The following is a 13,532-nucleotide window of genomic DNA, read 5'->3' on the forward strand; positions in this document are numbered from 1 at the left end:
CCTAAGATAATCTTCAGCTTTGCTATCAAGCAGTTTCCAGAGCCCTCTTCAGAACTGCCCATGGAGGACCACAAAAATCAGCTTCATCTACTGGACGTGCCTGTACTTGCTGGCAGGTACAAGCCCAGGCAGACTGAGAGAAGCTTCTTTAGCTAGTGTGGAAATGCCAACGGCTTATATCTCCCAGGGCTAAGAGGTGCCTTTGCTATTCCCTCTTCCTTTTACTCCCTGCAAAATGCCCACTTGAAGGCACTCTTTAATGTTCTTTTAAAGAGGATTTCAATGCTGGAAGAATAATCTCATTTGCCCCAGCTCATGCCCTCACCAGGGAAGGTTTAGAACACTTTCTGGGGTACTATTTGGCTGTAGTGCCTTTCTCTGCTCATGGCCATCCCTGCTTTTAGCCTTTTGGAGGACACTGCCTTTCCACAACAGAACATCTTCCATCTCAACTGCCGGTTGGTCCTAGAGGAAGCTTGGAGAGGCCTTTGAATAAGAAGTTCCCAGAGTGCTATGCAAGGTGTAATCCTGGTTCCTGGGCTACATTCTATGCCAGGCACTGGGGATAGAGTGGCAGTGAAGACAAGACTCTGTTCTTGTCCTTGCAGAGCTTACAGTCTAATGGGAGAAAAAGACATTAACTGAATCATCACACATATAACTAAAATAATTACAGATTGTGATGAGAACAATGAAGGATACAAATGATGCTCAAGTAGAGACTAACAGGGGTGAGAGAAGATGACTTTTTTTAAATCGAAATGACACATGAACCTGGTTAAAAAAATCAAACAGTACAGAAAAACTTATAATGAAGAGCAAAACCCTTTCTGCCAGCCCATCCACCTTCAGACCCACAAAGCTGCCATTTTTAATCTTTCTCTTTTAATTCTTCTGACGATTGACCTCTAGTTCACTAAATAATATGCCTCTGCTCTCTTCCTTGATTTATCAACTTGAGATACCTATCTATTTAATTTCTACTATGATAGATGAGAGGGCAGTACTCAATAACATACCCACTTCCCCTCCTTCACACCCCCAATAGAGTTATGTAATATTGTTGTTCTACTACTAATTACTTTGAGAACATTGAATAATATATCTGAAACCTTTTTTTTTTTTTTTTTTTTTGAGACGGAGTCTCGCTCTGCCGCCCAGGCTGGAGTGCAGTGGCCGGATCTCAGCTCACTGCAAGCTCCGCCTCCCGGGTTCACGCCATTCTCCTGCCTCAGCCTCCCGAGTAGCTGGGACTACAGGCGCCGCCACCTCGCCCAGCTAGTTTTTTGTATTTTTTAGTAGAGACGGGGTTTCACTGTATTAGCCAGGATGGTCTCGATCTCCTGACCTCGTGATCCGCCCGTCTCGGCCTCCCAAAGTGCTGGGATTACAGGCTTGAGCCACCGCGCCCGGCCATGAAATCTTATGTATTATACCATAAACTATAGATAGCATCTCTTGACTCCCCATTTTTATCAGATGGAGCTAATCAAGTCCATATGCTTCCCTCCACCTCTTCTCCCCTTCTACTTACATTTTCTGTCAAATGTATAATTACTTCTACATTGTCAAGGTTGATAGTATTTACATTTTCTTCTGTAACTTTGAATACATCTCCCATGCTTTGTTTATAGGTTGATTCTAAAAGTTGACAGCCAATAAATCATGTTTACATTATTGTAACTTTGCCAATATAATTCACTACAGAGAGGAACGTATTATGATTTGCATGGCCAAAGGAACTTTGGCCTTCCTGCACCCTTTCTTCATTAAACAAAGTATATTTTATGACTGCATTAGTACAAAGATAAGTATATTAATATTATATGCTGAAATATCTTTGACCTAAAAGTCCATTTTTACTTCTGACTTTAAAATAATTTAAAACATTTTCACATTCTCAAACTTCACATAATGGAATCATATGTAGGTAACTTTTTGTGTATGACTTCTTTAAATTAGTGTAGTTTTTATAATCTTTTAAAATAGCTTTACTGAGGTGTAAATGACCTACAATAAACTGTACGTGTTAAAAGTGTACAATTTGATAAGTTTTGACATATGTTTATACTTGTGAAACCATCACCACAATCATATCCAACACCTCCAAAAGTTTTCCTCGGGCTCCTTTGTAAATCATTTCTTTATCCCTAAGCAACCACTGACCTGCTTTCTGTCACTATAAATTAGAATCATGCAGTATGTATACTTCTGTGTCTGACTTCTTTCACACATCATAATATTTACGAAATTCATGTTGTTTCATGTATCATTAGTCAATTCCCTTTTATTGCTGAGTAGTACTCCATGGTGTGGATTTACTAAAATTTGTTTATTCACTTTTATTGGGTATTTGGATTGTTTCCATTTTTTGACAATTGTGAATAAAGCTGCTAAGGAGATTGTGTACAGGGTTTTGTGCAGACATATGTTTTCCATTCTCTCTAGGAGTGAAAAAGCTGTATCATATGATTGGTGTTAAGTTGAACTTTATGACACTGCCAAAGTACCTTCCAAAGTGGTTGTACCATTTTAGAATCCCACCAACAATGAATCAGAGTTCCAGTTGCTTTACATCCTTGCCAAACTTGGTATTAACATTCCTTTTTATTTCAATTACTAGTGGCTCTGTAAAGGCACACTTTTGCAGTTTTAATTCTCATTTCCTGAATGATGAATTTTATGTGTTTGTGAGCCGTTTTTGTATCCTCGTTTGTAAAGTGACTTTTCAAAATTTTTTTTGCCCACTTAAAAATATTGGTTTGTTTCCGTTAGTTTTATTGAGTTTGATTGTTTTTTGGGAGATGGAGTCTCACTGTGTTGCCCAGGCTGCAGCCTCAAGTGATCCTTCTTGGCCTCCCAAAGTGTTGGAATTACAGGCATGAGCCACTGTGCCTGGCCTCTTACTAAGTTTTAATAGCCTCTTCATATATTCTAGATACAAGTTCTTTGTCAGATATGTGATTTGCAAATATTTTCTCCCAATTTGCAGCTTGTCTTTTTATTCTCTTAACAGTATCTGCCACAGAGCAAAAGTTTTACATTTTTATAAAGCCCAATTTACCAATTTTTCTTTTTTATGGATCAAGCTTTTGGTGGTATGTCTAAAAGTTCTTTGCCTAACCCAATGTCACAAAGATTTTTCCCTTACATCTTCTTCTAAAAGTTTTATAGTTTTAGGTTTTGCATTTAGATCTAATATCTATTTTGAATTCACTTTTATATAAGGTATAATATTTAGGTCAATGTTCTTTTTTTGAAACTGTGGATGTTCAACTGTTTCAGTATTATTTGTTGAAAAGATGGTGTTTTCTCCACTGAATTGCTTTTGCATCTTTGTCTTTTTTTTTTTTTTTTTTTTGGAGACAGAGTCTCACTTTGTCACCCAGGTGCTGGAGTACAGTGGCATGATCTTGGTTCACTGCAACCTCTGCCTCCCGGGTTCAAGCAATTCTCCTGCCTCAGTCTCCCTAGTAGCTGGGATTACAGGTGCCCACCACTACGCCTGGCTAATTTTTGTGTCTTTAGTAGAGATGGGGTTTCACCATGTTAGCCAAGCTGGTCTTGAACTCCTGACCTCAGGCGATCAGCCCTCCTCAGTCTCCCAAAGTGCTGGGATTACAGGCGTCAGCCACCATGCCTGGCCTTTTGTCTCTTTTTGTACATCTTTTTCTGAACTCTCTTTTCCATCTCATTGATTTATGTGCCTATCTCTTCACCAGTAACACTCAGTATTGATTACTTAACTTTCTATAAATCTTAAAATCATTCAGTGTGATTCCTCTAATTTAATTTTTTCCACAAATATTGTCTTGGCTTTTCTAATTCCTTCCTTCCTTCCTTCCTTCCTTCCTTCCTTCCTTCCTTCCTTCCTTCCTTCCTTCCTTTCTTTTCTTTCTTTTTTCTTCCTCTGAACTTTTAATCAGTCTCCGGGTCCCCAAAGAGTACCCCGCTTCTGCTGGGTTAATATCCCAGACACCACTTTGCGATCCACTATCCGGAGGGTGGTGGTCTTTTGAATGGTTTGCATGGAATTGCTGGTGTCCAGGGCATCACCAAGATTGAAGTCCTCGCCATCTTCCAGCAGGCGGCGGTAGGTGGCAATCTCAGCCTCCAGCTTAACCTTGATGTTCAGCAGGACCTTGTACTCCTGGGCCTGGCGCAGTCCCTCTGCCCGGGTCTGTGCCAGCTCTGACTCCAGGTGGAGCAGGATCCCATTGAGCTGCTCCATCTGCAGGGCATAGCAGGCCTCCACTTCCCTCAGGCTGCTCTCCAAGCTTGCTGTCAGATTTCTCATTGAGTCCAGGTCGGTCTCCAAGGACTGAACTGTACGTCTCAGTTCCGTGAGCATCAACTCAGCAGCTCCAACTTTAGCGGACTGCGTGGTGACCACTGTGGTGCTCTCCTCAGTCTGCTGAGACCATTACTTGTCCAGCTCCTCTTGGTTCTCCCAAGCCAGCTCGTCATATTGGACCTGGATGTCTGCCATGATCTTGGTGAGGTCCTGAGATTTGGGGCATCTACCTTCATGGTCAACCCAGAGCTGGCAATCTGGGATTGTAGGCCTTTTACTTCCTCTTCGTTGTTCTTCTTCATGAAGAGCAACTCCTCCTTGAGAGCCTCGATCTCTGTCTCCAGCTGCAGCTGAGTGACATTGGTGTCATCAATGATCTTGTGGAGCCCATGGATGTCACTCTCCATGGACTGGTGCATGGCCAGCTTTCTCATCCTTGACTCTAAAGTCATCAGCAGCAAGACAGGCATTGTCGATCTTCAGAACGATGCGGGCATTGTCCACACCTTTGCCTTTTCATATTAATTTTAGAATAAACTTGTCTATATCTGCAAGAAACCTCTTTGAATTTTGACAAATGTTGCATTAAATCTATAGCCAGTTTGGGATAACTGGCATTTTAACCACGTTAAGTCTTCCAATTCATGAATATGTTATGTCTCTCCATTGTTTAGGTTTATCTGATTTCTTTTATCAGCATTTCGTAGTATTCAGCATATGAACCCTGATATGGTTGGGAATGTGGCTTTGAAAAACACAACTCTGCATGACATTCAGTTGGCTTTTTCAGTCAGAAAACTCGTTTTTCATCGGCTTTCAGAAATTTTATCATATTACTTTTTTGATAATTTTCTCCCTTCTTTTTGGAATTTCTAATAATTGGATGCTAGATGTTGAACTTCCTAAATTTTTCTTCATTATTGCTTTTCCTTTATTTCTCATCTATTTTTCCCCATTGTGAGGGATTTCCTCATCTTTGTCTTCCAGTCCTTTGTAGTAGGCAGAATTCTACAATGGCCCCCAAGATTCCTGACTCATGTACATGTCCTATATAACCCTCTCCTCTTGAGTATGGATGGGACCTGTGAATAGGATGGGATGTTACTTTCATGATTAAGTTATATGGCAAAAGTAAAGGAATTTTGCAGGTGTCATTAAGATCCCAAATTAGTTTATTTTTAGTTAATCAAAAGGGATATTATTCTGGGTAGACCTGACTTAATCAGTGAACTTTTTTTTTGTATACTTTAAGTTCTAGAGTACATGTACAGAACGTGCAGGTTTGTTACATAGGTGTACATGTGCCATGTTGGTTTGCTGCACCCATTAACTCATCATTTACATTAGGTATTTCTCCTAATGCTGTCCCTTCTCCTTCCTCCCACCCCATGACAGGTCCCAGTGTGTGATGTTCCCCACCCTGTGTCCAAGTGTTCTCATTTATCAATTCTCACCTATGGGTGAGAACATGTGGTGTTTGGTTTTCTGTCCTTGTGAGAGTTTGCTCAGAATGATGGTTTCCAGCTGCACCCATGTCCCTGCAAAGGACATAACCTCATCCTTTTTTATGGCTGCATAGTAATCCATGGTGTATGTGTGCCACATTTTCTTTATCCAGTCTATCATTGATGGACATTTGAGTTGGTTCCAAGTCTTTACTATTGTGAACAGTGCCGCAATAAACATACATGTGCATGTGTCTTTATAGTAGCATGATTTATAATCCTTTGGGCATATATCCAGTAATGGGAAGGCTGAGTCAAATGTTATTTCTAGTTCTAGATCCTTGAGGAATCGCCACACTGTCTTCCACAATGGTTGAACTAGTTTACACTCCAACCAACAATGTAAAAGTGTTCCTATTTCTCCACATCCTCTCCAGCACTTGTTGTTTCCTGACTTTTTAATGATTGCCATTCTAACTGGTGTGAGATGGTATCTCATTGTAGTTTTGACTTGCATTTCTCTGATGACCTGTGATGATAAGCATTTTTTCATGTGTCTATTGGCTGCATAAATGTCTCCTTTTGAGAAGTGTTTGTTCATATCCTTTGCCCATTTTTTGATGGGATATTTTTTTCTTGTAAATTTGTTTAAGTTCTTTGTAGATTCTGGATATTAGCCCTTTGTCAGATGCGTAGACTACAAAAATTTTCTTCCATTCTGTCGGTTGCTTATTCACTCTGATGGTAGTTTATTTTGCTGTGCAGAAGCTCTTTGATTTAATTAGATCCCATTCGTCTATTTTGGCTTTTGTTGCTGTTGCTTTTGGTGTTTTAGTCATGAAGTCCTTGCCCATGCCTATATCTTGAATGGTATTGCCTAGGTTTTCTTCTAGGGTTTTTATGGTTTTGGGTCTACTATTTAAGTCTTTAATCCATCTTGAATTAATTTTTATGTAAGGGGTAAGGAAGGGATCCAGTTTCAGCTTTCTACATATGGCTAGCCAGTTTTCCCAGCACCATTTATTAAATAGGGAATCCTTTCTCCATTTCTTGTTTTTGTCAGGTTTGTCAAAGATCAGATGGTTGTAGATGTGTGGTATTATTTCTGAGGTTTCTGTTCTGTTCCACTGGTCTATATATCTATTTTGGTACCAGTAGCATGCTGTTTTGGTTATTGTAGACTTGTAGTATAGTTTGAAGTCAGGTAGCATGATGCCTCTAGCTTTGTTCTTTTTGCTTAGGATTGTCTTGGCAATGCAGGCACTTTTTTGGTTCCATATGAACTTTAAAGTAGTTTTTTTCAATTCTGTGAAAAAAGTTATTGGTAGATTGATGGTGATGGCATTAAATCTATAAATTACCTTGGGCAGTATGGCCATTTTCATGGTATTGATTCTTCCTATCCATGAGCATGGAATGTTCTTTCATTTGTTTGTGTCTTCTTTTATTTCGTTGAGCAGTGGTCTGTAGTTCTCCTTGAAGAGGTCCTTCACATCCCTTTGAAGTTGGATTCCTAGGTATCTTATTCTCTTTGTAGCAATTGTGAGTGGGAGTTTACTCATGATTTGGCCCTCTGTTTGTCTATTATTGGTGTATAGGAATGCTTGTGATTTTTGCACATTAATTTTGTATCCTGAGACTTTGCTGAAGTTGCTCATCAGCTTAAGGAGATTTTGGGCTGAGACGATGGGGTTTTCTAAATATACAATCATGTCATCTGCAAACAGGGACAATCTGATTTCCTCTTTTCCTAATTGAATACCCTTTATTTCTTTCTCTTGCCTGATTGCCCTGGCCAGAACTTCCAACACTATGTTGAATGGAGTGGTGAGAGAGGGCATCCCTGTCTTGTGCCAGTTTTCAAAGGGAATGTTTCCAGTTTTTACCCATTCAATATGATATTGGCTGTGGGTTTGTCATATACAGCTCTTATTATTTTGAGATACATCTCATCAATACCTAATTTATTGAAAGATTTTAGCATGAAGGGCTGCTGAATTTTGTCAAAGGCCTTTTCTGCATCTATTGAGATAATCATGTGGTTTTTGTCTTTGGTTCTGTTTATACGATGGATTATGTTTATTGATTTGTGTATGTTGAACCAGCCTTGCATCCCAGGGATGAAGCCAACTTGATCGTGGTGGATAAGTTTTCTGATGTGCTGCTGGATTTGGTTTGCCAGTATTTTATCGAGGATTTTCGCATCGATGTTCATCAGGGATATTGGTCTAAAATTCTCTTTTTTTGTTGTGTCTCTGCCAGGTTTTGGTATCAGGATGATGATTGCCTCATAAAATGAGTTAGGAGGATTCCCTCTTTTTCTATTGATTAGAATCGTTTCAGAAGGAATGGTACCAGCTCCTTCTTGTACCTCTGGTATAATTCATCTGTGAATCCATCTGGTCCTGGACTTTTTTTAGTTGGTAGGCTATTAATTATTGCCTCAATTTCAGAGCCTGTTATTGGTCTATTCAGAGATTCATCTTCTTCCTGGTTTAGTCTTGGGAGGGTGTATGTGTCCAGGAACTTATCCATTTCTTCTAGATTTTCTAGTTTATTTGCATAGAGGTGTTTATATTATTATCTGATGGTAGTTTGTATTTCTGTGGGATCGGTGATGATATCCTCCTTATCATTTTTTATTCCATCTGTTTGATTCTTCTCTCTTTTCTTTTTTATTAGTCTTGCTAGAGGTCTATCAATTTTGTTGATCTTTTCAAAAAATCAGCTCCTGGATTCATTGATTTTTTTGAAGGGTTTTTGTGTCTCTATCTCCTTCAGTTCTGCTCTGATCTTAGTTATTTCTTGTCTTCTGCTACCTTTTGAATTTGTTTGCTCTTGCTTCCTTAGTTCTTTTAGTTGTGATGTTAGGGTGTCGATTTTAGATCTTTTCTGCTTTCTCCTGTGGGCATTCAGTGCTATAAATTTCCCTCTACACACTGCTTTAAATGTGTCCCAGAGATTCTGGTACGTTGTGTCTTTGTTCTCATTGGTTTTGAAGAGCATCTTTATTTCTGCCTTGATTTCGTTATTTACCCAGTAGTCATTCAGGAGCAGGTTGTTCAGTTTCCATGTAGTTGTGCGATTTTGAGTGAGCTTCTTAATCCTGAGTTCTAGTTTGTTTGCACTGTCGTTCTGAGACACTGTTTGTTATGATTTCCGTTCTTTTGCATTTGCTGAGGAGTGTTTTACTTCGAATTGTGTAGTCAGTTTTAGACTAAGTGTGATGCAGTGCTGAGAAGAATGTGTATATTCTGTTGATTTGGGGTGGAGAGTTCTGTAGGTGTCTATTAGGTCTGCTTGGTCCAGAGCTGAGTTCAAGTCCTGAATATCCTTGTTAATTTTCTGTCTCATTGATTTGTCTAATATTGGCAGTGGAGTGTTAAAGTTTCCCACTATTATTGTGTGGTGTGTGAGTCTAAGTCTCTTTTTAGGTCTCTAAGAACTTGCTTTATGAATCTGGGTGCTCCTGTATTGGGTGCATATATATTTAGGATAATTAACTCTTTTTGTTGCAGTGATCCCTTTACCATTATGTAATGCCCTTCTTCATCTTTTTTGATCTTTGTTGGTTTAAAGTCTGTTTTATCAGAGACTAAGATTGCAACCCCTGCTTTCTTTTGCTTTCCATTTGCTTTGTAGATCTTCCTCCATCCCTTTATTTTGAGCCTATATGTGTCTCTGCACGTGAGATGGATCTCCTGAATACAGTACACTGATGGGTGTTGACTCTATCCAATTTGCCAGTCTGTGTCTTTTAATTGGGACATTTAGTCCATTTACATTTAAGGTTAATATTGTTATGTGTGAACTTGATCCTGTCATTATGATGTTAGCTGGTTATTTTGCCCGTTAGTTGATGCAGTTTCTTCCTAGCATTGATGGTGTTTACAATTTGGCATGTTTTTGCAGTGGCTGATACTGGTTGTTCCTTTCCATGTTTAGTGCTTCCTTCAGGAGCTCTTGTAAGGCAGGCCTGGTGGTGACAGAATCTCTCAGCATTTGCTTGTCTGTAAAGGATTTTATTTCTCCTTCACTTATGAAGCTTAGTTTGGCTGGATATGAAATTCTGGGTTGAAAATTCTTTTCTTTAGTAATGTTGAATATTGACCCCCACTCTCTTCTGGCTCGTAGAGTTTCTGCCGAGAGATCTGCTGTTAGTCTGATGGGCTTCCCTTTGTGGGTAACCAGACCTTTCTCTCTGGTTGCACTTCACATTTTTTCCTTCATTTCAACCTTGGTGAATCTGACAATTAGGTGTCTTGAGGCCGCTCTTCTCAAGGAGTATCTTTGTGGTGTTCTCTCTGTTTCCTGAATTTGAATGTTGGCCTGCCTTGCTAGGTTGGGGAAGTTCTCCTAGATAATATCCCAAAGAGTGTTTTCCAACTTGGTTCCTTTCTCCCCATCACTTTCAGGTACATCAGTCAGATGTAGATTTGGTCTTTTCACATAGTCCCATATTTCTTGGAGGCTTTGTTCATTTCTTTTTACTCTTTTTCTCCAACCTTGTCTTCTCATTTTATTTCATTAATTTGATCTTCAATCACTGATACCCTTTCTTCCACTTGATCGAACTGGCTATTGAAGCTTGTGCATGCATCACACAGTTCTCGTGCCATGGTTTTCAGCTCCATCAGGTCATTTAAGGTCTTCTCTACACTGTTTATTCTAGTTAGCCATTCATCTAATCTTTTTTCAAGGTTTTTAGCTTCCTTGCAATGAGTTCGAACATCCTCCTTTAGCTCGGAGAAGTTTGTTATTACTGACCTTCTGAAGCCTACTCATCAGTTAGCTTTTTAAAGGGAGTCTAGGAGTCAGAGACAGAACCTGGAGTGACTCTTTCACTGGCCTTGAATAAGAAAACAGTTGTTTTGTGAACTGCCTACAGAGAGGGGCACCTTTGAGTTGTAAGGGTCTCATTCTTACAACTTTGAGGAATTGAATTCTGCCAACAACCCGAATGAGCTTGGAAAAGGACCCTGAGTTTGAGATAAGAACACATCTTAAGGTTACCTTGATTGCAGCCTCATGAGGCTCTAAACAGGAAACCCCTGCTATGTTGTGCTTGTACTGTTGGACCTGCAGAAATCATAAGATTAAAAATGTGGGTTGTTTTAAGCCACTAAGCTTATGGTAATTTGTTATGCAGCAATAGAAAGCTAATACACCTTTTATGATCTTTTATTTTGCCAATGATATATTTTATTTCCAAGAGCTCATCATTAAAAAAAATTTAACTGCCCGGGCACTGTGGCTCGTGCCTGTAATCCCAGCACTTTGGGAGGCCAAGGTGGGTGGACCCCCTGAGGTCAGGAGTTCGAGACCAGCCTGGCCAACATGACAAAACTCCATCTCTACTAAAAATACAAAAATTAGCCGGGCAAGGTGGCAGGCACCTGTAATTCCAGTAACTCGGGAGGCTGAGGCAGGAGAATTGCTTGAATCCAGGAGGCGGAGGTTGCAGTGAGCCGAGATTGCCCCATTGTTCTCCAGCCTGGGTGACAAAGCGAGACTCTGTCTCAAAAAAAAAAAAATTAAACTAATTTATTTCAAATAAGTAGTACCTTTGCGTGGTTCAAACATCAAAGCAATGTACAAATGTTTATATTGAAAAGTTTTGCAAAGAGCTCAGTTGCATTCTTTGTTCTTATTTTTTATTGCATTCTATTATTGTTTTACAGATGTAATATGGTGTCAAATTTCTCTGTGGATACTACTTGAAATTTTATTTATAGTACCTTTAGTTCCCTAAATCAATTCTGCTTGTTTCATTAAATATTGTGATTTTTCTTTAAAGTTTCAGTCTTCTCTCATATGTCTAATTGTCTAATATTCTTTTGTTTCCTGTTTATCTTTTAAAACGAGGCTATAGAGAGTCTGACTGGGAGCTGGGTATATGTGAGCAGACCTTGACAATGGGCAGATTTTGCTTAAGGACAATGGGAGGGGATCTGTATATTAATCTTTTGCAGGGGATATGGAGTGGGGTTTAAATACCAAACTACAAAAGGCCTAACTCTGAGTCATTGACATCCAACTAGCTGCCCTAATTATCTCTAGAGACTTTATTCAATTTCTGTAGTGAAGAAACTCTTTGATTTTAGGCTGGCAAGTAAATATTTGGCTTCCAGGTCATCTCCATGTAGGGACTGGGGGTCAACTCTTCTTTTTACAGACCTTCAGTTAATCGCCCTGTTGTCAGCCCCAGTCCTCACTCTTATTTCTGTCGTACCTGTAGTCTTGCTAAGGTTTGCAGTGTAGGCGAGCTGTCTCCTTAGCTGCAGCCCTTCCACACAGAGTTTCAACTGATTGTTTGCTCCACTCGACTTCATCAGTTAGCACTGCTCAGATGCTTTCTGACTTCAGAAATTTATTTAAATTTCTCAGCCACTGATGGCCTCCCTCCCGTTCTCTTTGTTGTGGTGGGTTTATGCATTTTAAAATGTCTGTGCTATTATTTTAATGAGGCCTCTGGAGGGACAAGACTTAAATATTTGTGCTCAGTCTACCATCTTGAACTGGAAAAATGTACAATGGGGATAATAGTGGTGCCATAGTTTTTTTTTTTTTTTTTTAGATTAAATGATTTATGCATGTAAATTGTTTAGCACAGGGCCTGGCACATATTTATTTGTAAATATTAGTTATTATTATTCCCTGGACAGCAAATCTTTTCCAAATGCTGTTAAAAACCATACCAGGCAGGTGACCACTGCAGCCAACATCAATTCAGGCTTGGTCTAAGTCTGAGTTTTAGTTCCTTTAGCTCCTGAAATGATGCTTCCAAAAATAGCTTTAAATTTGAGCAAAAGCCATGGGGGAGGGTGGTGGGTGGGTAGAGCTGCATGCCCCAGGGAGGGTAAGCACTGAACGGAAGCAGTGGAAGCAGAACCTGAGCAACAAAATCTCAATTTTTCCTTGCAGCAAACTGGGGAACCAGATGTGTTAATGGATGAAGAGTGGTCCTAAGTAGCAGCAGCAGCGGCAGCAGCAGCAGCAGCAGGCTCAAGTAGAGGCCAGAACTAAGGCGACAAGGCTGAGTATTAATACAAAGGCTCAAATCTGTCATTGACCCAAGAAAGTAAACAGGGTGGAGGCTGGAACCAGGAGACAAATGAGTAAGATTGGATTTGTTTTTCTCTCAGAAGGATTGAAAATCTTCCCAATAGCAACTCATTCCTTTCCTTTTTCAGCAAGCTCCCTCACTTCCTCCTGAGTGATTGTGAGCCCTGCGCTTGGCTGCACCCACTAACCCCATAGGCAGAGGCCAGAAGGACCTGCTTCTGTGAACTGTATCCTCAGTCTTCTCCTCCAGTGGAGCCAGCTCCCTGAGGATGGGGCTGATCATATATGCGATAGGAATAGGTAACCTGCCTAAGTTTTGTAAAATCTTTAGCAGAGCTGCCAGAAGGTGATCCTGCCCAGGGATACCTCCCTAACTAGCCTATTATGCTACCTGAAATTCCACAGTTCTTTTGGGCTTGGTGTCTTCAGAGTTCTGAGTTAAAATGCAAATGCCATGGCTATTTGCTATTCAGGCATGGGTTCATTACCAGCCAGAAGACATTAAGTCTAATTTGTTTAGTCAATCAAAGGGCCATCTAGCAGACTTCCCAAAAGGGGAAGTGAGGAAAAGAAAGGGTACCCGTACCTGGCAGAGAGAGAGAGAGACAGAGAGAGAGAGAGAGAGAGAGAAAGGGGTACCCTCGAGGCAATCTTCTCAACTTGCATAGAAGGCTGGAATGCTTTCCAAGGTCTCTTCCTTATGTGATTCTACAATTCTAAATCTTTGG

The 13,532-nt window shown here is 40.0% G+C and overlaps 1 pseudogene; it reads right to left on the reverse strand.

Moving 5' to 3' along the window:
* Positions 1 to 3,582: 3,582 nt before the first annotated feature.
* Positions 3,583 to 13,087, reverse strand: LOC101018940 (annotated as a pseudogene).
* Between the last annotated feature and the right edge of the window lie 445 nt (positions 13,088 to 13,532).

Source organism: Papio anubis, chromosome X (assembly GCF_008728515.1).
Source record: "Papio anubis isolate 15944 chromosome X, Panubis1.0, whole genome shotgun sequence".
NCBI classification, from domain to species: domain Eukaryota; kingdom Metazoa; phylum Chordata; class Mammalia; order Primates; family Cercopithecidae; genus Papio; species Papio anubis.